Source organism: Pinus tabuliformis, chromosome J, assembly GCF_031772625.1.
Source record: "Pinus tabuliformis cultivar Carrire ecotype Pingquan chromosome J, CPIR1, whole genome shotgun sequence".
Classification (NCBI taxonomy): domain Eukaryota; kingdom Viridiplantae; phylum Streptophyta; class Pinopsida; order Pinales; family Pinaceae; genus Pinus; species Pinus tabuliformis.
The window spans coordinates 1562972298-1562999817 of record NC_142295.1 but is presented as its reverse complement, the minus strand read 5'-3'; the positions used below and the strand labels follow the sequence as shown (position 1 = coordinate 1562999817).

The following is a 27520-nucleotide window of genomic DNA, read 5'->3' as shown; positions in this document are numbered from 1 at the left end:
GTCAACAACCTGGTTTTACCCATTATGGATCCCACATCATTCCAAAAGTGTCATGTATTTGGTCATTTTACAATTTGAATGCATTAGAAAACTGTCTAGGAGTTTTCATAGTGCAAAACTCTGAAAATACACTACATGCGCTACAAAATTAGGGATTCATAGTTAGGAGTTTTCGTAGCGCAAAACCCCAAATTTACACTGGATGCGCTACGAAATCAGGGATTCATGCCAAATCTTGTCTAGCTATCAAATCCACCAGAATCCGTTAATGTTTCATCATCAAGTGTTAGTCCATGAACCTTACTTATCACATGCAACCATTCACATTCATCATTAGATTCGTTAGGAGTCATTTGTCCGCACTCATTTCAAATTTCAAAAAGAAAAGGTAAGGGTGAATTGGTCCTGGTCATTTTCATGCATGAGAAACACTTGATGCTTTCCTTAAGGTTGAGTTAACAAGCCCAGGGTGAGCATAGACCAGAATTCTTTCGCAGGCTTCAAGTGAGGCAGCTCTTCATCCAATTCAAGTGAGGCAGCTCTTAAACTAAATAGGGCAGTTTCTTCCAGGTTTCCTTTACAGGGATTTCAAAGAAGAAATGTCTGAAGAGAAGAAGAATCATAGATTAGGCTAGTGTTTGAGAACTAAGCTTGAAGGCATAGATGCTCTCACAAAGGATAAAGAAGTTGAAGAAGCCTTCAAAAAAGTAGGTTGCTGGAGGTTCTGCGAAAAACTACAATGAGGTCACAGCGAAGTAAGCAAGGATTTTTCTCTCAATTTCATAGGTTTGAATACAAAGGTTGGAGTATTAGAATTACCAGTTTCTCCTGAGGTTATATCTTTAGTCACAGATATTCCTAGAGGTCAGGAGAGATGGTTTAAGAATTTCAAGTTTGAGATGGCACCCTGCAAGATATTCCTGAAACTAGAATTTATAGACTCAGATTTAACTAAAGCAGTGCCCAGTAGTTATGTCAAAGAATCATTTGCCAACTTACTCTCACGCATACAAAGGTAATTTACCTGCGAAGGAAGATACCACAAGGTGTATTCTTACCATTTCAAGCTCCTATTGCATTTCACTAGAATAACATCTCTAGACCTAGCTTTCTATCTGTTTCAAAGCTTAGGAAAGATGTCTGATAAAATATAGTTCAAGAAAGAAGCATGTGAAACATCATTGTTCCATCATGGCTTAATCAAATTAATTGTCTTGCATGAATTTCAGAAGGTAGATAGAGAATGGTCTGCTTTTCTATTTATGTCTGGTTTTAGAGCTAAAACAGGACTTAGCCCTAAGGCTAAGGAAATATCATCACCAACATCTAGTCACCAAGAAGAAGCTACGTCAAGCAGGTCTGTGAAACTAAATGCTAGAAACAAGTTAAGGAACAAATGACACCACTAATTGCTCAAGGTACCCCTCAACAGTCACAAAAGAAGAATGTTCAAATCAAGGTAGCAGCACAAGAACAGTCCATTGGTGAAACAGTCCAGAGAAGAGTAACTAGAAGCCAATTAGCCAAGGAAAAGGGTAAAACAGTGGTCACTGATGAAAGCCCAACCTCAAAGGGTAGTTTGAATGATCTTGTCCAAGCCATTGACATAGAAGAGTCTCCTCTGGTCCAAGCGCGCTTAATTGAAGCAGGCGAAAGCAGGTCAAAAAAGATGAAATCTTCCAAAAAGTTACAATTTGGTGATCAGGTTTCAGAATTTGTTTTTAAGCCTAGAAGGCCTGTGACTAGGCGGTCCAAAAAGTTACAGGAGGTAGAATCAGAGGTGAGTCAGATAATGAAGATATCAGGATTCTGTGAAGAGCCCATAGTTCCAGTAGTGCCACCATCACTCACACATGAAGATGATAGAAACAAAGCAGTTGATACTCAAGAAGAAGAAAATAGCTTTGAGGAAGTCAAGAAGAAATTGAAGCTTGCCAATCTTGAGATTGCTCAACTTAAGAAAAGGGCAAGGAAACATGCAGTTGAAAAAGCCAATTTCAAAAGAGTAAAAGCCATGTGGGAAGAAGGGAAAGTTCCAAAACCTGAAATAGTTGGCAGAGATGCTCAATACTTCACCTGGACTGTCCCTGCCATTAAAGAGGCAAGATACATCAGATGGATTAATGACAGGCTTAGAACCAATATCAGAGTGATGAAAAGGCAAATTGAGGACCTGAAGATTCAACTAAGAAAATCTGGAGGACAGCCTCAGCACAAATGAACTGGACAGTAAGTGATGGAGCCTTAATACAATTTTGATTAGGACATTAATTTTTGAGGCTGTTTATGGATGGATAATGTCAAATATATATGTGGCCTATTTGCATAAGGTGAATCTGTGAAGAAATCCCAAGAAGGACAATTTTTGAGAAAAAACTGTGTATTTTGATTCACACAGCAGTTTCGTAGTGCGCTACGAAATTGCTGTAGCTGCAGTTTTGTTTTTGGATTAATCTTCAAAGGAAAAAGGGGTTATTTTTGAGAATGATGCTGCAGCAGAGATGTAAGAAGATCATTTCAGAATGTTTAGACCCTAAGTAAATATGAACTCAAGGAATGCAAGATATAGGCAAGAACTAAGCCTTGCACTACGAAAATAGTAGTACATTTCGTAGCTCAATCAGTTTGTCTTCCTTCAGGAAACTTCAAGGAGTTTTTTTTTGGCACAAATGTAAGGGCAGGGTCCTATGATTAATTCAATATGTGTCATGTGACTAAAAGAGATAGTGTGGCCAGCAGAAGCTTCGAAGAATATCCTTGAAGACCAAAGCAACATTGCAGGGGACAGTTGCCTAGTTTTCAGGACAGTCAAAGGAGAGGTGATTGAAGACCAGCATGGAGGTTATAGTCATCACCAAAGTCGAAGTTAAGGAGGAGGAGCAGCTGTCAAAGATCAAATTTATTCCAAAGTCTAGGTTGTTGCTAACATAATAAGGACTTGTACTCCTAATTGTATTAGGACTCTAGGACTGTTAATTAACTACCACTTGTAATTAATAGTTTGTTTAAAGTATGAATAGGTGTCAAGTCAAGTAAATTTGAATTCCCCACATGTTGGAGGAAGGAATCCAAAATTGTAATGAACTATATAAAGAGCAAGAGGTGTAATGCACCAAGGGTTGGAAATTTTCAAAAGAAACAGTCATACTATGTCATTGTCGAAGGCTGTGTTTTTTTATGTTAATACAGAGATTTGGCTTTACTACTCAGGATTCAGAAGAGAGTTTTAATGTTTTATTTTCCTCATGGTTTCATTCATTTACTCACTTGCAGTGGTATGAATGCATGTTACTTAAAATTTATTGACAATGCTCTAACTTCCTACATGTGTTTATAGGCTGTGTTCCTTATATTTTTGTTCTGTTTTGTTGATATATTAAAACTCTTGATGCTTTGAATTCCATGTTAAGCTAATCTTACTGTGATACTAAAACATATTCAAACTCCATAAGCCCAATGGATGTTTGTTGATTGTGTTCAACCATTTATACCTTTTCACTTGTTATTTTTATATAGTTAGCCATCTAATCCTTAATTGAAATCTTTAACCCAGTGAGAGAGTCCTCTCGGGTTGAGGAGGCTAAGCCTCAGCCAAAAGTTTGGTTTCAAATAGTTACTCAAAGTATTCCTGATCAGCAACCTATCAGGGTTGGGCTTTGTGTTAACATTTTGGTGCGTCTTTCGGGAGCTTGAAGATTAATCATTCCCAAAATCAAGAAGCTGAACTTCTAAAGGTAGTAGGAGCTTAGATAAATTTTCGAGGTTGCAATCTACCTTGGTGACTCCATACATTTTCAAAGTTTTAAAGGTGGCTTCGAGAAGGAGATATACACGGAGCAATCCTAACACTAATCCTCCTACTCCTGTGGAAAATCCAAACACTGTTTCAAGAGGCAGTCAAAGATTTTCAAAATACAAGATACTCCATCTTATTCAAAATCTTTGCTCTCTGAATTCTCAAGAAGTCCTGAAGACAAAATAGTTGATGATAAAATTCATGAAGTGTTGTTTAGATCAGAAAATGAAGAAGAACTCATTGGTATTATCTTAGATCTGCAAAATAGAGGAATTGATACCTCACCCTTAGTATCACAAGAAGACAAGGAAGAATTTTGGGAAGTAGTTACCTCTGAGCTATTGTTAGAAAGGGAAGCCTTAGATAAATTGAAAGAACTTTATCCTTTGGAAGTCTTGTTAAAATCTAAAGCTCGTTTACCTCTTCCAAATTGGAGTACATTTGTCACTTGTTTGCAGAGCCTAGGTAGTCCTCTTCATATTAGTTCCTCAACCTCTGTTTCTTATATTCCTAGTTGCTTTCAGAAACGAAGCAGTATTCCTCATATCAGTTCTTCATCCTCTATCCATTTTATCCCTGTAACTACTATTCCTCCTTTAATCATGGTTGTACCCACTAGGTATGCCCCACTCGCACTCCCTGTTGTTTTGTGTGATCTTCCTGGCAAATATGCTGCAAGAATTCCAACATGGGGTGGTGATGAAGAAATTACAACAAAAGAACATGTAGACAAATTTAATGATTTTGCTGACAGAGAGGAATTTGATGATGAGTATGTGAAACTAAGACTATTTACACAGACCTTTATTGGCAAAGTTAGAAAATGGTTTAAAGCTCTTACAGCAGGAAGCATTCATAATTAGGTAGAATTTGAAGATAGTTTTCTAAGGAACTGGGGAAATATAACTAATCCAGTTCAAGCACTTACTGAGTACAACAATCTTAGAAGGGCACCTAATGAAACCATTCAAAATTTTCCAAAGAGGTTCAACAAAGTGTTTAACTCAATCCCAGCTCGCTTGAAACCTCCAAAATCCTTAGCACAAATGAGAGATGCTGAAGCATTTGATTCTGATTTTTCTCTTTTGCTAAGAGAGAGAGAGTCTGCCACACTTGCTGATATGCAAAATGATGCAATAAAGGTAGAAGTAAACATGGTAGCTGCCAAAAAATGAAAAATGGGAAAAGCTAAATTGAAAGAAGAAGAAAAACCTTTCTCTTCAACTCCTGAAGATAAATTTGATTCAATGATTAAAACCATGGAGAAGTTGATGGATAGGTTAGCTCTTGGAAACACCTCTGCTTCCCCTGTGTAGCAGTAACCTCAATTTAGAAACCCTCAATTCAAGAGACCTAAAAACCAACAAAGACCAAGAGACAATAGGAATCAGTAGCCTGATCCTCCAGTGAGACCTCCTTTTCAGCAGAATTTGGTTGATGAAGAAGATGATCCTGAGATTCCCGAAGAATCTATCCATTGTCTTGATGAAGAGAAGTCAGGAATCTTCTTGACTAAAGAAGAAAATGATGAGTCCAGTTTGACCTAGCAAGGGGAAGAGCCTTCAAATTATTTATAAGGGTATCAACATGCTATCTTTGAAATGAAAAAACAATACAATATTATAAATAGAAATGTACCAGTTATTGTAAACTAAACACAGCCCAAGAAAGATGTTTCAAACACTATTGAAACCAGAAAGGATACCCCAAAGATTGCTGAAGGTAAAAATGATTCTCCACTTGGTAAAAAGGACACTCAACCTCCACCTCCTATCAAAGAAGCTAAAAAAACTATTTATGTTTTCAACCTTGAGAATGAAATTGCAAAAATTAAAATATCAGTCCCTTTTAGTGAGATTCTCAAGGTAGATAAATACAGAAGAAAGATTGTAGAGATGTTAAATTCACAACCAAGAGTTGCTGATATCTTAAATGTGCAAGAAGATAATCCTACTATATACTTGGGTCCAAGGTTAGAAGATGATCAAAATGAAGAGTTTCCTCCTTTCTATGTAAGCATTAGTATTCATGATATGACCTTACATAATGCTATGTTGGATTCAGGGTCTTCTCATAATCTCATGCCCAGAGTAATTATGGAGAGGTTAGGATTATAGGTAACAAGACCATATAAGGATTTACTCTCTCTTGATTCAAAAAGAATCCAATGTATTGGTTTAATCAAAGATGTTGTTGTTGGTCTAACACAATCCCAGCAAAGACAATTGTTATGGACATTGTTGTGGCTGACATTCCGCCAAATTTTAGGATGTTGTTATCAAGATCATGGGCAGCAAAAATAGAAGGCACAATGTAAATGGACCTCACCTATGCCACCATCCCTGTTTTTGGTGAGCAAAGGAGATTGTATCAGGAGACCATAATGGCCTATATGGTAAGCAGAAAAGACAAACCTCAAAAGTTTCCTATTTATTCATTTGATATTGAACTTTGATCTGCCATTATTTTTAATGAGTCAGTTGATAGTCGACCGAAAGAGATGAAAACAGAAAATCAACAAGAAGATGAGAAAGAGATGAAGAGATGGTGGTCTTTGTACTTTGATGGATCATCGGGAAAAGAAGGGGAAGGAGCTAGAATTTGGATCCAAGTGATTAAAGTAAGTTTTACTCTTACAAACTGAACTTTGATTACACAAATAAGATGGCTGAATATGAATCTCTAATTTTGGGCGTAGAAGTTTTAGTAAGAATGAAGGCTCAGAATATTTCCATCTTTGGAGATTCCAAATTGGTTATTAGACAAGTTGAGGGTTTCTATCAAACAAAGGATGTAAGAATGAGAAAATATAGAAATCTAGTTTTAGATATGTTGGAAAATTTTCAAGCATATTCTTTCACTATCAAAACTAGAGACCAAAACTCCATTGTTGATTCTCTTGCTATTTCAACAAGTTTGTTTGTCATTCCTATTCATTCTTCTGAAAAATATGAGGTTGAAGTTCGTCATAGACCAGTTATACCAGATAATATCACCAATTGGCAAGTTTTTGAATATGATCAACAGGCAAATAATTTTATTGAATTGAAGGAAGAATTTGAAAATACTCAAGTAGATCAACAAAATATGCTTGTTGAGTCTAAAGAAAATTCTGAAGTTTTACAATTAAAATATAATTCAATACCAAAGGGTCTAATTCCTCTTGAGGAGTTGTTTGATTAGAATGATGTGTTCAAATCGCCAAAGATACAAGCGAATGGAGAGGAAATAGAAAGCTGCAATCTAGATACTTCAGTTTTACCTAGGATGATCAAAATTTCAAAGTTTCTTTTAGCTGATATGAAGGTCAAATATGTTGAGATGATGAAAAGGTTTGTTGATGTTTTTGCTTGGAGTTATGCTGACTTAAAACAGTATGATCCTTCCATTATTCAGCATACTATTCTATTAAAGAGAATGAGAAACCTTTCAAACAAATGTTAACTAAGAAGAATTAATCCGCTTCTCATGCCATTGATTGAAAAGGAGATTAAGAAAATATTTGATGCTACAATCATTTTCCTAATCAGATTCTCAAATTGGCTTGCAAATTTGGTTCTAGTTAGAACGAAGAGTGGAGAAATCAGAATTTGTATTGATTTCAGAAATTTGAATAAGGCTTCATTAAAGGACAACTATCATCTTCCCAAGATGGATTCAATTCTACAAAATATTGTTGGTTCACAAAGAATGTTTATGCTTGATGGTTTCTCAGGGTACAATCAGATTCTTGTGCATCCGGACAATCAGGAGAAGACAACCTTGACAACATCGTGGGGCACATTCATGTATGCCAAGATGCCTTTGGGTCTCATGAATGTGGGGGGCACCTTTCAAAGATAAATGGATATTTCTTTTGCTGAAGAAAAGGATAAATTAGTGGTTGTTTATCTTGATGACATCACCTTCTTCTCAAAGAAAGAAGAAGATCATTTGAAGCACCTTGAGAAAATTGTGCTGAAATGTAGAAGGTTTGGTATCTCTCTTAATCCCACTAAAAATATCTTTGCTTTAACATCAGACAAGTTACTTGGTCATATCATTTCTAAAGGAATTAGGATTGATCCTAATAGAGTTAATGCGATTCAAAAGGTAGATCTTCCAAGAAGTAGGAAAGAGATCCAATCTTTTCTTGGAAAGGTGAATTTTGTTAGGCGCTTCATTCCTAATTTTGCTGAGATTGTCAAGGATATAACAAGGATGTTAAAGAAAGGAGTAGATTTTAAGTGGACAGCTGAAGCAAAGAAATCTTTTCAAGAAATCAAGAAGGCACTTACAGAAGCACCAGTACTCATCAGTCCAGATTTTTCTAAGGAATTTCTTATCTTTATGTTTGCCTCCGAGAATACAACTGCTGGAGTTTTTCTACAAAAAGGAAAGCAAGGTACTGAACAACCTATTTCTTTCTTTAGTAGGACATTAGCAAATGCTGAACTGAAGTACAATATTCTAGAAACGCAAGCTTATGAATTGGTGAAAGCTATAAAATATTTCAGAATCTATGTTCTGCATTCTCACATTGTGGCATATGTTCCAAGTGTTGTAATAAAAGATATTCTAACACAAGCAGATCCTGATGGTAAGAGGGGAAGTGGATAGCCAAATTTCTAGAATATGATATAGGCATCAAACCAACCAAATTGGTGAAGGGTCAAGGCTTGGCAAATCTAATGACTCAGACAAATCTAGACTATCTTGACATAAATTTGCATGCATAAATCTCAGAAATTTCTGAAAATGAGGAAGAAATGGTCCAAATTAATGAGAAATTCTTGGTTTTAGAATGGTATAAGGATGTGGCTTTTGTTCTACAACATAATAAAGCTCCTACAAATCTAACGAAGTCCAAATCAAGTTTTGTTAAGCTGAAGTCTTTGAGATATTTTTTATATGATAAAAATCTATTTTGGAAAGATGTAGGAGGAATTTTGCTGAATTGTATCCTTGAAGAAGAAGTTGATAAAGTTATTGAAGAATTTAATACAAGAGATTGCGGAGGACATCACTATTGGAAGGCTACAACAAATAAGATCCTAAGATCCGGGTATTTTTTGCCAACAATGTTTAAGGATATCTAAAAGAAGATCGTTGCATGTCATAAGTGCCAAACTTTTGAAGGAAGAAGGAAGCTTGTGCCTTTGCCTTTGATCCCTATTTATGTAGAAGCTCCTTTTCAGTAGTGGGGGCTAGACTTTATTGGAGAGATACATCCTTCTTCATCAGGGCAACATCACTGGATTCTTATAGCAATAGATTACTTCACCAAATGGATAGAGGTGATTCCAACCAGGAAAGCTAATGATTCAGTAATTATTTCTTTTCTAGAAAATAATATATTGTCTTGATTTGGCTGCCCAATGAAGATTCTAACAGATAATGCTCAAGCTTTCAAGTGCAAGAAAATGATTAATTTTTGTCACAAATATCACATTACTCTTGGACACTCTAATACTTACTATTTGCAAGGAAATGGCCTTGCTGAATCATCAAATAAGAGTATTATAAGGATCATCAAAAAGGTGTTGCAGGAAAACAAGAAAGCTTTGCATTTAAAATTGAAGTATCCCTTGTTGGTCCACACAAATCAATATGGATGAATTCAAGAGGCTTACCAGTTGATCCTTATTTTTCATTGAAATGAACTCTGGTTTGCTTCCTGACTTGACATGGTTTGCAAATGGTATTTTCTGGGATGCTAATATCTGGAAGATCATGAACCGCCTTGAGCCCACATGCTTTTCTTATTTTAGAAAATCTTAGATGCCCCAATCTTCTGTGCCATAACCAACTGTTTTTCTTAGATAACATTGTTTTTGTTCTCCTTTTAGTATGTATAGATTTCTTGGAGCTCTTGTACCTTTGATTACGGTCTTTCCTATATCAAGCTCACGAACCACACATCTGTTTGATCAAAACACAACTTCATTTCCTTGATCACACATTTCACTGACACTCAACAAGTTATGTTTTAAACCATCAACATACATGACATTTCCAGCTTTAACCTTTTCTTTCAAAGAAATAGAACCTTTTCATTTAATGACAACTGGTGTGTCATTTCAAAAGGAGACATTCTTTTCATTTTCTAAAGAATTATATGAATGAAGTTTCTATTTATCACCCGTCATGTGTTTAGAGAATCCGTTGTCAATGTACCACTGATTTTCTTGTCCTACAAATAGAGCTATGCCACATATTTCTGAATGAAGTTCCTTCTTTCTCCATACTTTGGAATTTGATGATGTTTGCTCCTTTTGAAGTGTTGGCCGAAATTTTCTCCTGCATTCAGAATATTCATGACCAAAGTTATTACAAAAAGAACATTCAATTTCATCTTCAAGAGGAGAAAAGTTATTATAAGGACTTTTATTGATTCCTATTACACTCCTTTGATTTCGTGCTTCTCTATAATGATAGTTTTGTAAGCAACACATTAAGCAACCTTATGCCCAAAGTTATGGCATGAAAAATATTGTCCATTAAAGAAGTTTTTGTGACCATAGAATCTTTTGGTGTTGTTTACCTTTTGGTTGATGCTTCTATTGATGTTCATTCTTGGAGTAAATTGAGCATGGTTTACCTGATGAGTACTTTTAGGCTTTTGCTGACGATTGACATACTATTAACTGGTCTTTGCTGCATCAAGGTAGCTTTTGGTGGAGGCTGACGACTTTTGTGATTGGGATGATTCTTCAATATATCCAAGATCGGTCTTTATCAGAGGATAATGTTGAAACTTGATGATCTCATTTAAAGTTTTTGATCCTTTAGCAAATCTAAGATTAAGATATTTTGCCTTCTCAAGTTCTTTTCTTAGACACACAACTTCACATTCTAGTTTTTCATTGTGCTTTTCTCTTTCAGTGAGTTGATGTGTCAACGTGTCCATTATTATAGACATACTTGGGCACTGGAACCCCAATCACATATGTCCATAAACCAAGGGCTTCTAAACCCCTAAAAATGTTGTTTCATACCCTAAAGGATCAAGGTCAGCTGATTACATCATTTCCTAGAAGTTCTCCCTAAAAAACTACTCAGAACTGGTCAAAACTGGACCATACAGACTGCTCAGTGCTAAGGGTGCGATGCATATCACCTGTCACACACAAGGGGTGCTATGCATTCTGAAAATCCCTTCTGTAGGGTGTGATGGGCGAGAGTAAACAAATGGTAGAGGCAGTTTGCTAGGTGGAAACTCAAAGAATCTTATAGAAACTGCTCATATGACACTTTTCCTCTCTGAATTCACCCAGGGATGAGTAAGAGATCATGAAATCTCCAAGTGGAACCAAGAACTATCAGTGAAATGACAGTAATCAAAATCCCAGAAGCTAACTCACCCCCCTGCAAATATCTATATATGGATCCCTCATCCTAGAGATCCAGAGGCTGGAATTTTGTATTTTGTAAGGAAGTGTTGTTGGTTTCTCTTTGAGACATTGTATTGTTGGGTGATCTAGCTTTTCATGAGATGAAGAGGGCTTTCATACTGGGAGGATGGTGCTGGATCAGACAGCTGGGTTGTAATCCTCTCTTCTACCACTTCTATCAATAAAACTATTTGAGTTTTCCTCCATATACTTGTCTATTTCTGAATCTTGTATTTGTGTATGCATTTGTATGGTTAATGTACATCTGATTCTACATTATTTATGGTTATAGATCTCTATGCTTTGATGGTATTTTGCTTCTTTGACTCTACAGGTGTTCTTTGAAGCGGGACAAGTGAGAAAGGAGTGGCGAAAGCTCTATCAAGGGACAGAGGAAACAAGCAAGGAGCCAAGCAAAAGACTGAGGTTGGTGCTCTCTGCTTCTCTCTCATCTATATCTCATAAAGGAAAATGCAAGTTACTTTGAATTGTTTGTTTCTAAGATAGCTACCCGTCTTAGTGGGATTAGCAGATCTGAATAGACACTAGTTTTCCCGGAAACAAAATGGCGACTCCACTGGGGAGTGAATAGTTTGTTTGTTTGTTATTGTTGTTTGCTTTATAAACTACAAATGGAGCCTGAAGTTAAGCCAGCTAACCTTCGAACTTCTTTTGCTATGCAACTGCAAAGTAGACCAACACTGCTCCAGTCAATCTCCGAGTTGGTTTATGAACTGAACATCTGACTTGAAAACATCCTAAGTGCCCTGGTGGTAGCTCAAATAACCTCATTAGATCAACCCCTATACTTTGTGTTTACTACCTATCATAAACTCAGCCTAAATCCCTGAACTTAGCTGCAAACTATGAGTGAAAACCAAGCTCAGTCTTGTCCCTGGACCATCGCACTATCTCTCATTGGCAATCTGGATGCATCGCACCTCCCATGTGCTGCAGGTGAGATGCATCCATGTTTCCCTGAAGGACAGGTGCGATGATTGAGTGAGACTGTTTCTGCCTCCAGATTTTGGTTTCTTCTTCATTGTTTTCAGCTCTATTCAGTAGTTTTGCTGTCTATGATCAGTATATCACTGTTGAAAATTTCTTCCTTTACATTATTCAGCCTCCATTGATAAGGAATTGTGAATGTTTTTTTATGTATTTTCCATCATTTACAGTCCTCCTTTGCAAAAAGTAGCTTAATCGAACTATCGTCTTTTGATTCGAAAGTGTCGCAACTGTCGTCTTCAATCAAGAAAAAGAGTGTCATAAAGTCTTCCTCTTTTAGATAGTCGATTGTACTTTTGCCATTGTATTTGATTTGAATTGTCAATTCTTTAAACTGTCAAAAACATTTTTCCATTCGAAAGTGAAAGTGTCGTCTTAGTCTTCCTTTCGTTTTTGAAAAGAAATTGCTAAAGTGTTGCTTTGAAGAAAAGTAGTTTAGGTCTGTACTTAGTTTTATTTTTGTCATTCTCACATTAAGAAAGTGGAAAAACAAATACATGCATGTGCATTTGCATTTAGACTGCATGCTGAAATTGATTTAGGAAAAGTAAATTTAGTGTGTGCTCTCTACTCTATGTTGAAATAATTTTACTCTTCTTTCCTTAGTAGCTAGGATTTTCATTGCTAAAAGAAATAAACGACTGTTTATCATTTAGAATGCATATTTAGGAATTGTACATCTACATCACGCGGTGAACCTTAAAAGGCAATCTTCTTAAGAAAGATCAACTATAAAATAAACCTCAATGAACATAAAAACTCTTTGGAACCTAACGCACAACATCTAGAAGTCTAGGCTAGAGACATATTCCGACGTTGTAAAGCCTGGTAACTATTGTTTTCATCGTAGGTTGGGTGCTTCCTCCTCTTTGATATGACAAGTACCAGTACGGACTTGTGCTCCCACATACCGTCGAGTATATATTGGGAGACCACAATAGGTTGATATCCTTTATCCTTAGGAAGTCGTGTCTGCCGCCCTATCGATCGCAATGCACTGAACACAGTATTCGGGAAGATTGACTACCGTACGTAAAGTCCTCAATATTTTCTTTATAATTTACCACCGAGGTGTATATTGTAGTTTTGCGATTGGTTTGGTAATCCCTCTGTCTAGACTTCCAGAGTAGTCACTTTCGTTCCTTTTCAGACTCCTTAAAAGAAAAGGTCCATCTGAGCACTTGTCACTTCAAGCTCATTAAAAATCAAAGGCGACTAGAGTCACCTTTAGCTTTTTCTTGACTCTTAAAAATTGAAAAAGCAAGTTGTGTCAAAGCGTCATAAAATTAATTTTAATCGGAATAACATCATTGTTCCCTCGTTGGTCTTAGGTTGAGAAAATGGAATCCAACAATCAAGGATTTCCCCTTGGGGGGAATCCTATTCCTTTCTCTTCTTGGGGAGATATTGGTGCTCCATACATGGCTACATTGTCCCTTTCGGGACTCACAATTGGCCTGCCAGTATGGCTAATCTCAACCTCTGCCGTTCAAAACATCGTAATTCCTAAGCAATCAAATCAGCAACTAGATGATACTGGAGTTTCTCCCCCACCTTCTACTTCGTTTGTTTCTCCCTCTCCTTCTTCCTCTTCGCTTAGTGAAACTAGTAACACTAAAAACCAAGTAACTAAGAAGAAGAAGAAAGGGAAGGAGAAGAAGAAGAAGAAGCCAACGGAAAAAGGGGGCAACAATGCATCATCTGGAGAAAATCCACACACCGCACCATCTAAACCCAAATCTCCATGTGTCATTTGCAAAGGATACCACTATCATCAATATTATCCTTGCATCCCGTGGATCTTGAGAGACTAGTCTCCCCGCTTGCACAATCTGGTGTCTTCAGCCTCTGTCAATCATGTTGAGAGTACACCATCAATTAGTGAAAATGAAGTCAATGGATAAAAAGGAAAATATAATTTTCCTTGTAGGTTGTTTGATGGCGATCATGCCCTCCACTGTTGTCCCTTCCTGGACGAAACTAAAAGAGTCTTGGATAACCATCCTGCTTCACCGCAGCGACTTCCTCCTATATACAAGAAACTCTTGCCAAGTCCATCGCTAGTTGAAAATCCAACTGGCACATCTCTATTATCAGTCGAAATTCCTATCATTGAAGATAAACCCTCTGAGTCCACACCGAACCAAAGTCAATAGGTCGAGACGGCAGTCAACCCAGTCTTGTCTTCAGAAGGTCCACCTTCAGATGATACAGTCTCCAAAGAGAATGAGAATGACACCATTCAAATTCTTTTTGTTAACACAGATTCTGATGAACATGGAGGCAATCTACCTGTTCCTTTTCCATAGGAAGGAAGTTCCTCAATTCAAGAGATTCATTCGGCCGTTTATTCGGTCCCTCCTCCAAGCAATCTAGTCATTTCCTTTGATTGGAATCTACTAGCAAGACCCCGCCTACCATCTAATGTACCATTCCGAATCATAGTACAATCTTACAGAATGATCATGGATGGCACTATCATAGATGAAGGGGATTTTTTGAGTATCCTTTCCTCAACTGCTTGGAAAGCTCTTGGTTCACCATCGCTTCTGCCTGAGATTCAAAATCTTTCAAGCTTCAATAAAAGAACCAGTCGACCATTAGGGATCCTTCCAAATTTGCCTATAACTTTGAGAAGGAAAACCATTCATCTGAACGTGATGGTAGTCCAAGGGCCCCTAGATTACAATATACTCCTTGGGCGTGACTACATTTATAGCATTGGCGTTATTGTTTCCTCACTCTTTCGGGTGATGTGTTTCCTGTATGAAGGCAAAATGGTCCAACTCGTTGACTAGCTTTCATTCCCCAATTCAAACACGGCTACTAGTCAAATCTCATCCCTAAATGGTCTCTTTGCACAAGGAATGTCTCATCGACCTCCAGTCCGTCCGCCTGATGATCGCGAGTGATTCAGTGAATGTGATGAAACCCAGGGGGCATGTGCCCTGGCCTGCTTCGGTAGGAAAACCCCAGGTAAAAGATAGGTTTCCTCGTAGGATATATGACAAATCTGACACACCCGTCCGTTTAGGATATGGGATCAGTCTAGAATAATATTCCCTCGTCGAAGGTTATGTGATTGGTAGTGGATCCACACCTTTCACCTTTGTCTATTCGATGGATAGAGCCAAGGAAGTGTTTTGTCTACAATGTCAATGAAACAACCTTGCTTTAATGCAAGAACTTTTGTATGGTAACCTGGAAACTCTCATTTCTTTTGCCTTGAGGCATGCAAACCTTTTTTATGCAAGTGAAAAGAGACCAGTGTAACTCTAACCCCGTAGTTTTTACTAACTTCAACTGCTTAAGTTAGGTGATTGGTTTGATCCACCATTTGCCTTTGCAAGGGCCAGCAGCACCAGAAAAGTAAAGGAAATGTTTTGTACGAAACTATCCTACCTAACCTTAGTACTTCATTAACCCTTGGGACAGCAGTTGGTCATTCCTAACTTGCATACAAAAGGCTTCGGAGCAAAGTTTCGCATGGGGCAAGCTCCCTAAAAAATGATCCTACTGATGAGAGACATCCTTAATAGACGACTGGCATGAGCAATGTTCCCGCAAAGTTCAAGCTCATTAAAAAATAAACCTAGCTATGAGAATATGTCCCCCCAGAGTTCAAGCTCATTAAAAATGAACCCACCTTTGGTAAATAACCCTTGTGATCACATTGCTATTAGCTTTCGAGCCTTGGTTGTGTTCTTACCATCACCTCCACTTTTTGGCCGATCATACGCCTCCACTTGATTATTTACCCTTTTGAGGAACAGCTGCAACAAGTGATTCTGTTAGCCACCTTCTTTACACTACCGTGATTGAAAAGTTCCAAACATACCTGGAATCAGTTGCTATCCGAAAACATCACTCGTTCCTCAAAAACGAGTCTTTTTTAAGCTCTTTTTAAACTCGTAAAATATGAAAAGATTGCCGAGAAATTGGCCTCTCCAACTCGTTAAAGTGATTGGAAGTTCCATCCCTCCTCTATATTTTAATATTTTTGGACCTGAGTGATCATTACACAAAAAGATCAAGCACTTGTATTTTTTGGCTCGCTAAAGTGATCAAAAAATCATCACTTTTGTATTATTTTATACTTTTTTGGACTTAATGGATTATACTACGAAAAAGGACTACTGGAGTTTCCTTTCTGCCTCTTTCAGACTCTCTAAAACTGAAAAGAATCGAGTTATCTTTGTTGTTAAACTCGTTAAAACAATAGCGACAAACTTGTCCATATAGACAAGAGTGAGTTTCACTGTCGCTAGGCTCACTAAAACATAGCGACAGATTTGCCCAAAGGGAAAATTATAAAACAAGCATATGTTATCCTCCTCAAGATTGACAAAAATAAAGAGGTACTGGTTAGAAATGACTGGGGAAAAAAGAAAGAAAAATTGAAGAACTTCATTTGTAGCAGGTCGCTCTTGAACATGACACTTTCACTCCATCACCATGATTGAGTCGGGTTGGGTTATTCCGTTCACTGGTAATATCACCATTGGTCCTCCGTACCATCCATTTTTGGGGTTAACGCTACCAATCCATTTCAGTGTCACTGATATGTTCAAGAGAATTCGCTTAGAGAATTCACCAACCCAGCTAATGCCTCATCCACTACAATACCTTCACTCTCCATTCCTTCATGACCGCCACCCTGAACCTCATATCACCAGATTATTTTCACCTCCACGAGATAATTTTCTCCATTCTGTGTCGTAGATGTGGGATTCATTAAGGCCCTCCTATGACGGGTCACTTCTTGTCGACATCAGCTCATTATCCAAAAATTTGACTTAGGAACAACCCTTTCATTACTTTGAAGCGTGCATGCCTCAATGGCAAGTTTCTCACTTCCGGCGACAGGTTTACATCAATGGCCTTCGACCAAAAGATTTTGCATGGTGTTTGACATCGACTCATGTATTCACACAACGTGAATTGTACTGCAATATCTTAAGGGTCATTATCATTATCGGTGATTTCTCTCGCACCTGTTAACATCGGCTGGTAATCAGGAGATGTCTTTCCATGTTCGACATCAGAACATCTTTTCACATAGATCGACTTGTACATTGGGTGAAGATTGAACGAGTTTGAAGACCCCGGATCTAGTTTCATCCATCCAAGCTGTGATACATTCAGGAAAATAAAGACATCAAATGTACTCCATAGCTGCATAGATAATCATCTAAGCTAAAGGATGATGGCTCTACCAAAATCATCAGTCTGCCGCATAGACGATTGTCTATCCTATGTACATGAAAATGAATTTATAAAGCTGAGCATGGGAATGCCCGCCTTAGCTAGATCATTAAAATATTATGAATATAATGTATTGTATTGTATCTTATTACAGTTCACCTTCCAGTTCGAAAAACCTCGGATCCTCATGATAAAGCATTTCACCCGACATCAGAAGATTTATGACCTAATGCTTTAGGGGGCAACTTGTATAGACATATTTGGGCATTGCAACCCCAATCACATATGTCCATAAACCAAGGGCTTCTAAACCCCTAAAAGTGTTGTTTCATATCCTAAAGGATCAAGGTCAACTGATTACATCATTTTCCATAAGTCCTCCCTGAAAAACTACTCAGAACTGGTGAAAACTAGACCATACATACTGCTCAGTGCTAAGGGTGCGATGCATATCACCTATCACACACAAGGGGTGCGATGCATACTGAAAATCCCTTCTGTAGGGTGCGATGAGCAAGAGTAGACAAATGGCAGAGGCAGTTTACTAGGTGGAAACTCAAAGAATCTCCTAGAAATTTCTCATATGACACTTGCCTCTCTGAATTCTCCCAGGGATGAGTAAGAGATCATGAAATATCCAAGTGAAACCAAGAACTATCAGTGAAATGATACTAATCAAAATCCCAGAAGCTGACTCACCCCCTGCAAATATCTATATATGGATCCCTCATCCTAGAGATCCAGAGGCTGGAATTTTGTATTTTGTAAGGAATTGTTGTTGGTTTCTCTTTGAGACATTGTATTGTTTGGTGATCTAGCTTTTCATGAGATGAAGAGGGCTTTCATGCTGGGAGGATGGCGTTGGATCAGACAGCTGGGTTGTAATCCTCTCTTCTACTACTTCTATCAATAAAGCTATTTGAGTTTATCTCCATATACTTGTATATTTTTGAATCTTGTATTTCTGTATGCATTTGTGGTTAATGTACATTTGATTCTACATTGTTTATGGTTATAGATCTCTATTCTTTGATGGTATTTTGCTGCTTTGACTCTACAGGTGTTCTTTGAAGCGGGACAAGTGAGAAAGGAGTGGCGAAAGCTCTATCAAGGGAGAGAGGAAACAAGAAAGGAGCCAAGCGAAAGACTGAGGTTGGTGCTCTCTGCTTCTCTCTCATCTATCTCTCATAAAGGAAAACGCAAGTCACTTTGAATTGTTTGTATCTAAGATAGCTACCCATCTTAGTGGGACTATAAAATCTGAATAGACACTAGTTTTCCCAGAAACATCCATGATCATATTCTTTTCTTCCAAACAGATTTTGAGTTTAGTGATTTCTTCAAGAAAGTCATCCTCTTCTAAGGCATCCAAAAAATCATCATTGTCATAAGCCATGAGTAGTTTATAACCTTGTTCAGTTTCATCTTCATCACTATTAAATAATCCATCACTATCTTCATGAGTATAGTAACTTCTTCTATTAACAACATGTTTTCTATTGCCTTTTGCAGATTCCTTTCCTTTTTCATGATTGTCTTTATGTGGAAATTTTGCAGGATAATGGCCAACTCTACCACAAGAAAAGCTTTTGAATGGTAGCTTACCTTTGAATCTTTTGGAACCTCATTAAAGCTTCTTGACAAAGTTTACTTCATCTTCTTCTTTTGAAATATATCCTGATTCATTGTGCTCTTCCTTTTCTTTTCCCTTTGTTTAAGCTTTGAAAGCGGCTTCTCTCATATCTGATGGACCTCTTTTCCTCATTTCAAAGGCAGTTAGAACTCCATGAAGTTGAACAACAGTAATAGATTGAAGATCTTGTTTTTCTTCTAAGGCAGATACTTTTGACTCAAATTTAGAAGACAAAGGTCTCAAAATTTTCTCTGCTAAAGTAGCCTCCTTTATCTCTTCACCTAGAGTCTTCATATGATCAAAAATCTCATCTACACGTAAAAAGAAACTAGCAATACTTTCATCACTATGCATCTTAAGAGTTTCATATTGAATTCTGAGAGTTTGGAGCTTAGCATGTTTTACCTGGGATTCTCCTTCATAGCTCTGAATGATTTTGTCCCATATCTCTTTGCCTGTCTTGAGCTGCATGACTTTGATGAATTCTGATTCTAATAGACTTCCCAATAAAGTATTGACTGCTTTGGAATTGGTTTCATATAACTTCTTATTTGTTGTATCTATAGGTATTGCTGTTGGAAATTGGTATCCTCCTTCCACAATTTCCCAAACATCGGCTCCAAGTGACTGAAGATAGGATCTAGTTCTTATTTTCCAATATACCAAGTTGTTTCTGTTGAAGATTGGTGGTATGATGGATCCCATGTCTTCTTGATTGTTCATCTTGAAAGATCTCCCTTCAAGCAATCAAGCTTCCTTTGAAGGACCAGCTCTGATACCAATTTTTGGAAATAATACTGAGAAGGGGGGTGAATCAGTATTTACAATTCAATAATTTTTCATTTCCCAGTCATATTTATATATGCTACTTCACTGAAGTGAACTTGCGTGTGCACGCAACTGTGATTAAAGAAACCAACATATACCCATAAATCTTATGACTTAGTTAATTCATCATGTGTAGGTCTTAAATCAGTGTATCAATATTTTATTATATAGTAATTATGTGTAGTAATAACATAATAAACGATCACACATAAGAAACAGACATGAACACCAAGATTTAAGGTGGAAACCCAATGCGCGAGAAAAACCACTTGTTGTAGTCGTCTCTTTATCCTTTTTAATATAAAGAAAATATGTTTACAATCTTGTACTGGTGCAGACTCATACCAATATGCAGGCACCCACCTGCAGAAGGCTACAACCTTCTCTCATTCTCCAGCTTCTACAGGAAGGGAGCTACAACCCCCTAGTTCTTGTACTAGTCGATATGTTTACTATTACGTTGGCACCATCCTATAGAAGGCTATGACCTTCTCTCTTCCTCCAGGGACCACGTTTCATAAATTTTTAGACTGGATGCTCCTGGTACACAACAACATAATATGAAGGCCTTGTTTCATCAAATTTTCACACTGGACCCATCAGAAACTTTGAAGCTCAACCTCTATAATAATAACTTCATCAACTAACAATTAGCCAATCTGAACAGTCAAATCATTGTCACCAGAACACTGTGTTGAACCCAAAAACTTGTATCATCATTCAGAACCAGCTACAACCTCAAAAATCATACATCATAATGCATATGCTTTGTTGAGGAAAATTAATTACCTATCATTTAATTGTCAACCTGGGGGTTTTGTAAAACTTGTGAAGCATGCATGCACTGTATATGCTAGAAATTAACTTCCAATTTAGATCAACCTAACTATGAAACCAAATAATGAAAAACCAAATTCAACTATTCTAATTCAACAATCAATTCAAAAGAAATTATAGTAAAATTATAGTACAACGCGTGGAATTGAAATTACATGAAATGGAAGAATATAAAATCATTCTTAACCTCTCATAGAGGAAAATATATGAAAGAAAATAAAAACAATTTCTCTTAACTTCTAGGTAGAAAGAAAATAAAAACAAACTCTCTTAACCTCTAGGTAGAAAGCAAATAAAAAACAATTACTCTTAACCTCTCACACAGGAAAAGATATGAAAGAAAATAAAAACAATTTCTCTTAACTTCTAGGTAGAAAGAAAATAGAAACAATCACTCTTAACCTCTCACACAGGAAAAGATATTAAAGAAATAAATCTTAATCTATGAAAGCAATAAATCTTAATCTACGAGAAATAATAAATCTCACACATTGTAGGTGGCCAATCCAAAATCATGAGAGATGGAAAATTGAGAGGCTCTAAATGCAAGCATAACCAAATCAAAGTGAACATAACTCATGAGCATGGTGCCAAATCCAAATTCTATATTCAAAACATGAGAATTTCCCCAACTTTACACATGCCTTTGAAATGAGGAGGCTCTCCTATTTATACAAAAACATGAGAAACTACCTCATTAATGGAGGTCCATTATTCTCCCCCCTAGATCCCTAGAAAATCTCATAGAGTTACAACTCAAATAGGTAATGATGAGACACATATCCTCTTTGACCTTTATCCAAATCTTCTTCCATATCTTAAAGGGAATTCGAATTTGAGCATTGGAGGCCACATAAGGGTGCCTTGGAAGCTTCCAAATGACCTACACATGTCATGAAACTCAAGCCACTTTTAAGTATTAACAAGTATATGTCATTTTTCTAAGTTTTAACCATTTAATTCACTTATAATACTAGAAATCATTAGCTTTTGGAAAACACAAAGGTAACTCCATGTAATGATGAAAATGGAGGCTAATGAAAGGTTATATGGTCATGGAGTTACGACATGTCAGTGAAATGGTGGCGATAAAGGTGAAAGTGGATGATATTTTGAAGACATTTTGGAGACTCTACATACCCCCCAACTGACGTTATTGCATGTCCTCATGCAATCTACTACATTGCTTAATCATGATTTTCTTTTGAATGAGCTTGGCTTATATCAATTGTCCTTAAACTTTGCATTTGACAATTTCATTTCTTTTTTTGCAAAGTATTCCTTGTCATACATTGAATTGCAACATGTTTGGTTGGTTCTTGTGTGACAACCAAATTTTAATTGGTATTGGTTCTTGTGTTTCAATACCTTGTTTCTTTTTGTTGCAGCAAGATTCATTGAACATATTTAAGAATGCATCCTTAAATCAGCCATATAATATGCTCATCATTTAATAATTTATTTGCAAATTACATAACTTTTGAACCATAATGCACTTATAACAATTAGGACAAGTATGTTAGGATTAAATGAAGTGAAATGGAATGAAGTGATATGGATGTGATAATAAATGGATTTCCCTTCCCCCCAACTAAAGGCGTTTATGGTTTTTTTTTCAAATGAGAAATGAAATATGGTGAAGTATTTTCCAAAAATTATAATTTTAGTATTCAAGGAATTCTATGATTAAAAGCTAGAAAAGAACATACCTTTACTTACCTAGGAAGTGGAAAAACTGTGCATATTTGGATCATGGAATAGAATGTAGAATTTCATCTACTTCTTGGTGGCATAAATAGTGGATGAGGTGGTGAAAGTGGATTCTTTATTTCTGCTACTAAATCTGTTGCATCTGCTGCAAAATGCTGAAATGATATAGTCTTCACCTGCTAGAAAACCCAATGGTACAATTCTAGTCATGCGAACAAATGTGTTGTTGTCAAGCATGAAGAGAAGTCATTAGATTACTAGCCATTGATTAATGTCGTTAACCAATGCAAGGCAAACTCGCCATTAATGTCAACGAGTGCCAAGGTACCTAAGTACATCTTGCAAAGGGTGAATAGATGAGCTGATGTCGAGCCACTTGCAAGATCCAACGATCAAGGGACATTGATGTATTCCCATGATTGTTAGCAAGAGAACTTGTAATTGATCATACAAGCCTCAAGGTACTAGTAAGGACTCTAGCCCTTAACCTAGATAATGTGTTGATGTCAATAGGCCAAGAATTGTTAGAAGGGAGGCCTTAATGAATACTCCATCATCTAATGTGAGTATGAAATGATGATTTTGGAAGGGCTATGAATAAAAAAAAATTCAGTGGATCAAGGTTTATTTAATGGAAAGAAAAATGACAAGAGGGTAAATATGCGAACGGAAAGAAAAAGGACAAATCAACATGTAAGCAAGATGAATGTCTCTATTAATGGGTTGATAAATGGAAATTATGGAAAATGTGAATGGAAAATGTAAATGGAAACATGCGACTCTTGTAAGGAAAATGGTGATGACGATGTTTAGTGAAAAATGCTTGGATAGCTTGGCAGTTTGGAGAGGAAAAATGATGGCATATATCGATGATAGAAAGGGATTCAGTTGGTTCATGTTTCTTGAAATTGGTCGTAGAAAACCAATCATTCACAAATTGGCCTCCTTCAATTCTTCGATTGCCCTGGTACCGGAAAACAAACATGGCACTAACAGTGCAACAAATGTAAGTGTGTTCAAAGAGAAGTGATCAATTTCTCTAGGCACATACAAAAAATTTGCATAATTGATCAGTTCATGATGTGCCCTCGTTTCAAATGGATAGTCCAATTTCACAATTGCGATAACAAATTCAATTTCTAAAAAAACAATTTCCTCAATTTATGTTTGAATCATAGCATTTCATAAAAATATTATTTGTGAATGCTTAATGATTCCTACAAAACAGTACTCAATAAAAAATTCATCAATCAATCTCGCAGATAAAGTGCCTTCATAGTTCTTATTCTTTCCTACATCATGCTTTAAAATATAATCATTAGACAAAACCAATAATTTTTGGTCATGATTTTTTTATTAGAATGCATTGTTGACAAGTAGATTATTAAGTTAAATACATAGCTACATAATTGTTTTTCAGCGGCAGAATTGTGTAGTTTCTGTAGCTAAAATTTTGAACAGACAGTTAAGTACACATAACTATGCCTTTTTGCTATGAACAAATAACCAGTCCAATCTTCAAAGTGATCAATACTTCTTCCAGAAAAATTAGCAAATAGAACATTTTTTTTAATTTATTTTTTATTTTTTTTTAGTGCTTGCTTCGATAGGTGTGTTTGAGTGGACCATCACAACAACTTTTTCTCAATTTACTGTAGTCACTAAATGAATTTCAAATAAATGTTTTAATGACATTTTTCCATGGCAATTTTCTTAAAAAAAAATAATAAAACACACAATCAAAAAATTAATGAAATATTTAAAAAACTAAAAAGTAAAATAGATGTACACAAAAGAAAAACATATATACAAACTAAAAACAAAAATCATAACAAAACTTATAAATGTACAAATGTTAAAATAAATAAAAAACTTCATAAAAAAAAATAAAAAATGGTAAAAACAAATATTATACAAAACATATATGTACACTTTTAAAAATAAAAAAAATAACAAAAGTTATACCTATAAAACATTAAAACAACATTCCATCAAAATGTACATATACGAAAAAAAATTAATACGAAATTTGCCATGGTTGAGAATGAAAATTCAAAGCATTGCAAGTGAATATCTGAATTGATACATGGTTTTGACTCGGTAGCAGCACTAATACGTGGTTTTGACTTAGTAGCAACCACATATTCCAGAGCCAAGTGCTAGCACTGCCCATAAAATTCGTAACTGTTTTATTTGTTGAAGCTGCTCTCCTTTCAACACCAAGACGTCTTTCTCATGGACTCAATCAAACTTGATTTGTTTCAACGATTTGCAGGATCTCAGGGAAGTAAGTAAAAACCGTTTTTCCACATAACCTAGAAAATAAGGCTCTAAAGAACCTGGAATATCTTCCAATTGGTTACGAATTTTAGAAAATCTCTCTTAGGTAATGTAATTAACGTCGTTCTGAAAAAACCCACGTTTTATTTTTCTGAGATTAACTTTCATTTGACCAGAAAACGTGTTTAAAAAATGACGTTTTTAAGTTGTTACGCATTTCCTCTACAAGTATTGCACTCGGGCTTTCTGGGTTACAGGTTACAAACCAATTCTTGATGCTTTCCATAATTTTTCCAAAACCAATAATACCTTGTATAGTGACAATGCTTCTACAAATACATTTGGAGATGCAAAGGTCATTTTCCTTTCAACAGGGAAACCTTATGACTGTGGGGAAAGGGTTGGCAATGAAAGCAAGGACATTGGAACTTCTCATCCTGTCTATAAGCTTCTTTCATTTAGTGAAGTTGGGTGGGAGTTTTTATGGTAATCGTGAGTTCATTTTTCCACCAGAGCTTTTATCGAGAAAGCCTCACCCTTTATATTTGACAAGTCCAAGAGGTATGGCCCGGTTTCGTCCATTAAAGCTCCAGGATGTTTTAGATTTGAAATCAAGGCTTTCTGATGCAAAGTTGGTGATTCGTAATATGGAAATTGGTATAGAAACAAGGTTTAAAAGTATCCATTATCAAGTTATGATTACAGCTACTCATGTACCTGAGCTAAACATTTTAAGAGTCAAAGAGGATGGCATGGAGATAGGTGCATCGGTTACCCTCACTGAACTTGTAGATACTTTAAAATAGTGTATTTCACAACATGATGCACATGAGACATCAGCATGCTCAAGCTTTGTGGAACAACTGAGATGGTTTGTTGGAAGCCAAATATGCAGCCTATTCAAGCAAGATTTTAATTTGATTTCCTTTTATTCTTTTTTTTAAATGATGAATTTTTTATTTTTATTTTTTAAAAGCTAATGCAATTTTTTTTTTTTTTTTTGTAGGTCGCACAATTTGTCAATTCTCTTGGAAAATGAAGATAGTAAACAAAGAATTGAATTTTTTTTTATTGATTTCAAACTTACATCTTCCTTATTAAAAACATGATATATATATCTATATCTATATATATATATCTATATATATATATATATATATATATATATATATATATATATATATATATATATATATATATATCTATATATATATATATAACATGATTTTTTTATTGAAAATATTTGCGATGTTAATGAAAAAAATGCAAGAAAATAATTAAAAATCTAAATCAAGAACTTAAAAAAAAAAACAAGAACTCAAGAAAAATGTAAGAAGAACTTAATTTTTTTTAATCAAGCTTGATTAAATTCACCAAGGTTCATTTCTCATCATTTGCATTCATCAAATGCCATTTTGGTCAAAAAGAGACATTTTAATTCTTGAGTCCAGGGTTTTGCCTCCAGAAGTGTGAAATAACGCTTGTAGGCCAAAAGGAGGTTCAGTAAGTTTTTATTTCAGGAATGTCACCATCAATAATGCGAGATTGATTCTTCTTCAAAACCCCATTTTGAAGAAGAAATCATCAAATGTGTTTTTGTAATAAATTTGTCAAAATGTTTCGAAATTGTACAGCTCTTCAATGGCAGCAGCTTTAGCTGCTCCTATCCCTGCAAAAGCACAAACAGAAAGAACATCATCAGCACAAAGAGACAAAGCAAAATCAAACGAAACAGAGTTTGCATTCAAATGCCAGAATGCCAAAATTATACAACTTGGTGGGCCGAATATCAGAAGATGAGGTTAAGAAGGTTATTGTGCTGAGTGCTTCTGCAAACAGACTGGCAAAGTTGAAGGAGAATGTTGCGGAATATGCTGGTCTCCTCATGGAGGAGCTTGATCCAGATCATTTAGGATACATTGAGGTATGGCAGCTTGAAGCCCTGCTACAGGGCATGGTGAACACTTATGGGAACGAGGATGTGATCAGCAGCACGAGACAACTTTTGAGCAGACATCTCATCATTCGTACTTGCTGAAGTTTCAAGGATCCAAATCTGTTATTCACAACATGACAAGATTGCCAGCGACAGAGAAGAAATCTAGAAGCAAAGCAAGAAGAGCTTCGCTATCTGCCCCAACATTAAAGGGAAAGGACAAGACACCAGGGAAAGTTAAACCTTATTTTATGTCTGCTGGTAAAATTAGACAAAAGCAGTGTTTGGAGAATGAGAACCCAAATTCAATGCCAGCAAATAACATTGCAGACCTAGCTTTGAAAATGAAAATAGATGTTACTGATGATGCTGAAGGTTTCTCAACTCCAAAACGGTTATCCAATAGTGCAGATGACATGGAAGCTTCTCAAAATTCCCAGCCTCATGTTTTTACAGGAACAATGATGGATGATGCTACAGCTAATGCAATCCATTCAAATCGAAAGCATGGAAATAATCGAATAACGAAACTCACGGGAGCTTTCTCAATGCCTCGGATAAAGAAATGCTCTGTGAAAGCAGAACCCTTCCGAAGTATACAAAGTTCAGCAAAGGCGTCAAATACTGCTACATCTATGAATGCAACAAGAAGTAGAACAACAGTGGTGAAGTCTATGACTTTCCAGACTCCAAGAAAAGTAATGGAAAAATCTCCTTCAATAGATATTACACCATTAACAAAAGTCTGTGCGGACCTGAAGAAGCTTGAGATAAGTGGGGAGATAAATCATGTACCAGGTCATTTCTGTAGATCATCAAGGTGTGCTGCAAATGATCCCAACTATTCTTCACCTGCAAGTGCACCTACTAAGAAGTATCTTTCTGCTCGGAGTCTCCAGCCTAATCAAGCTACT

The 27520-nt window shown here is 36.3% G+C and overlaps 1 pseudogene; it reads left to right on the top strand.

Annotated features, from left to right (window-relative positions):
* The first annotated feature begins 1396 nt into the window (after positions 1 to 1396).
* LOC149233466 (xanthine dehydrogenase 2-like) lies at positions 1397 to 25614 on the top strand (annotated as a pseudogene).
* Positions 25615 to 27520: the final 1906 nt, after the last annotated feature.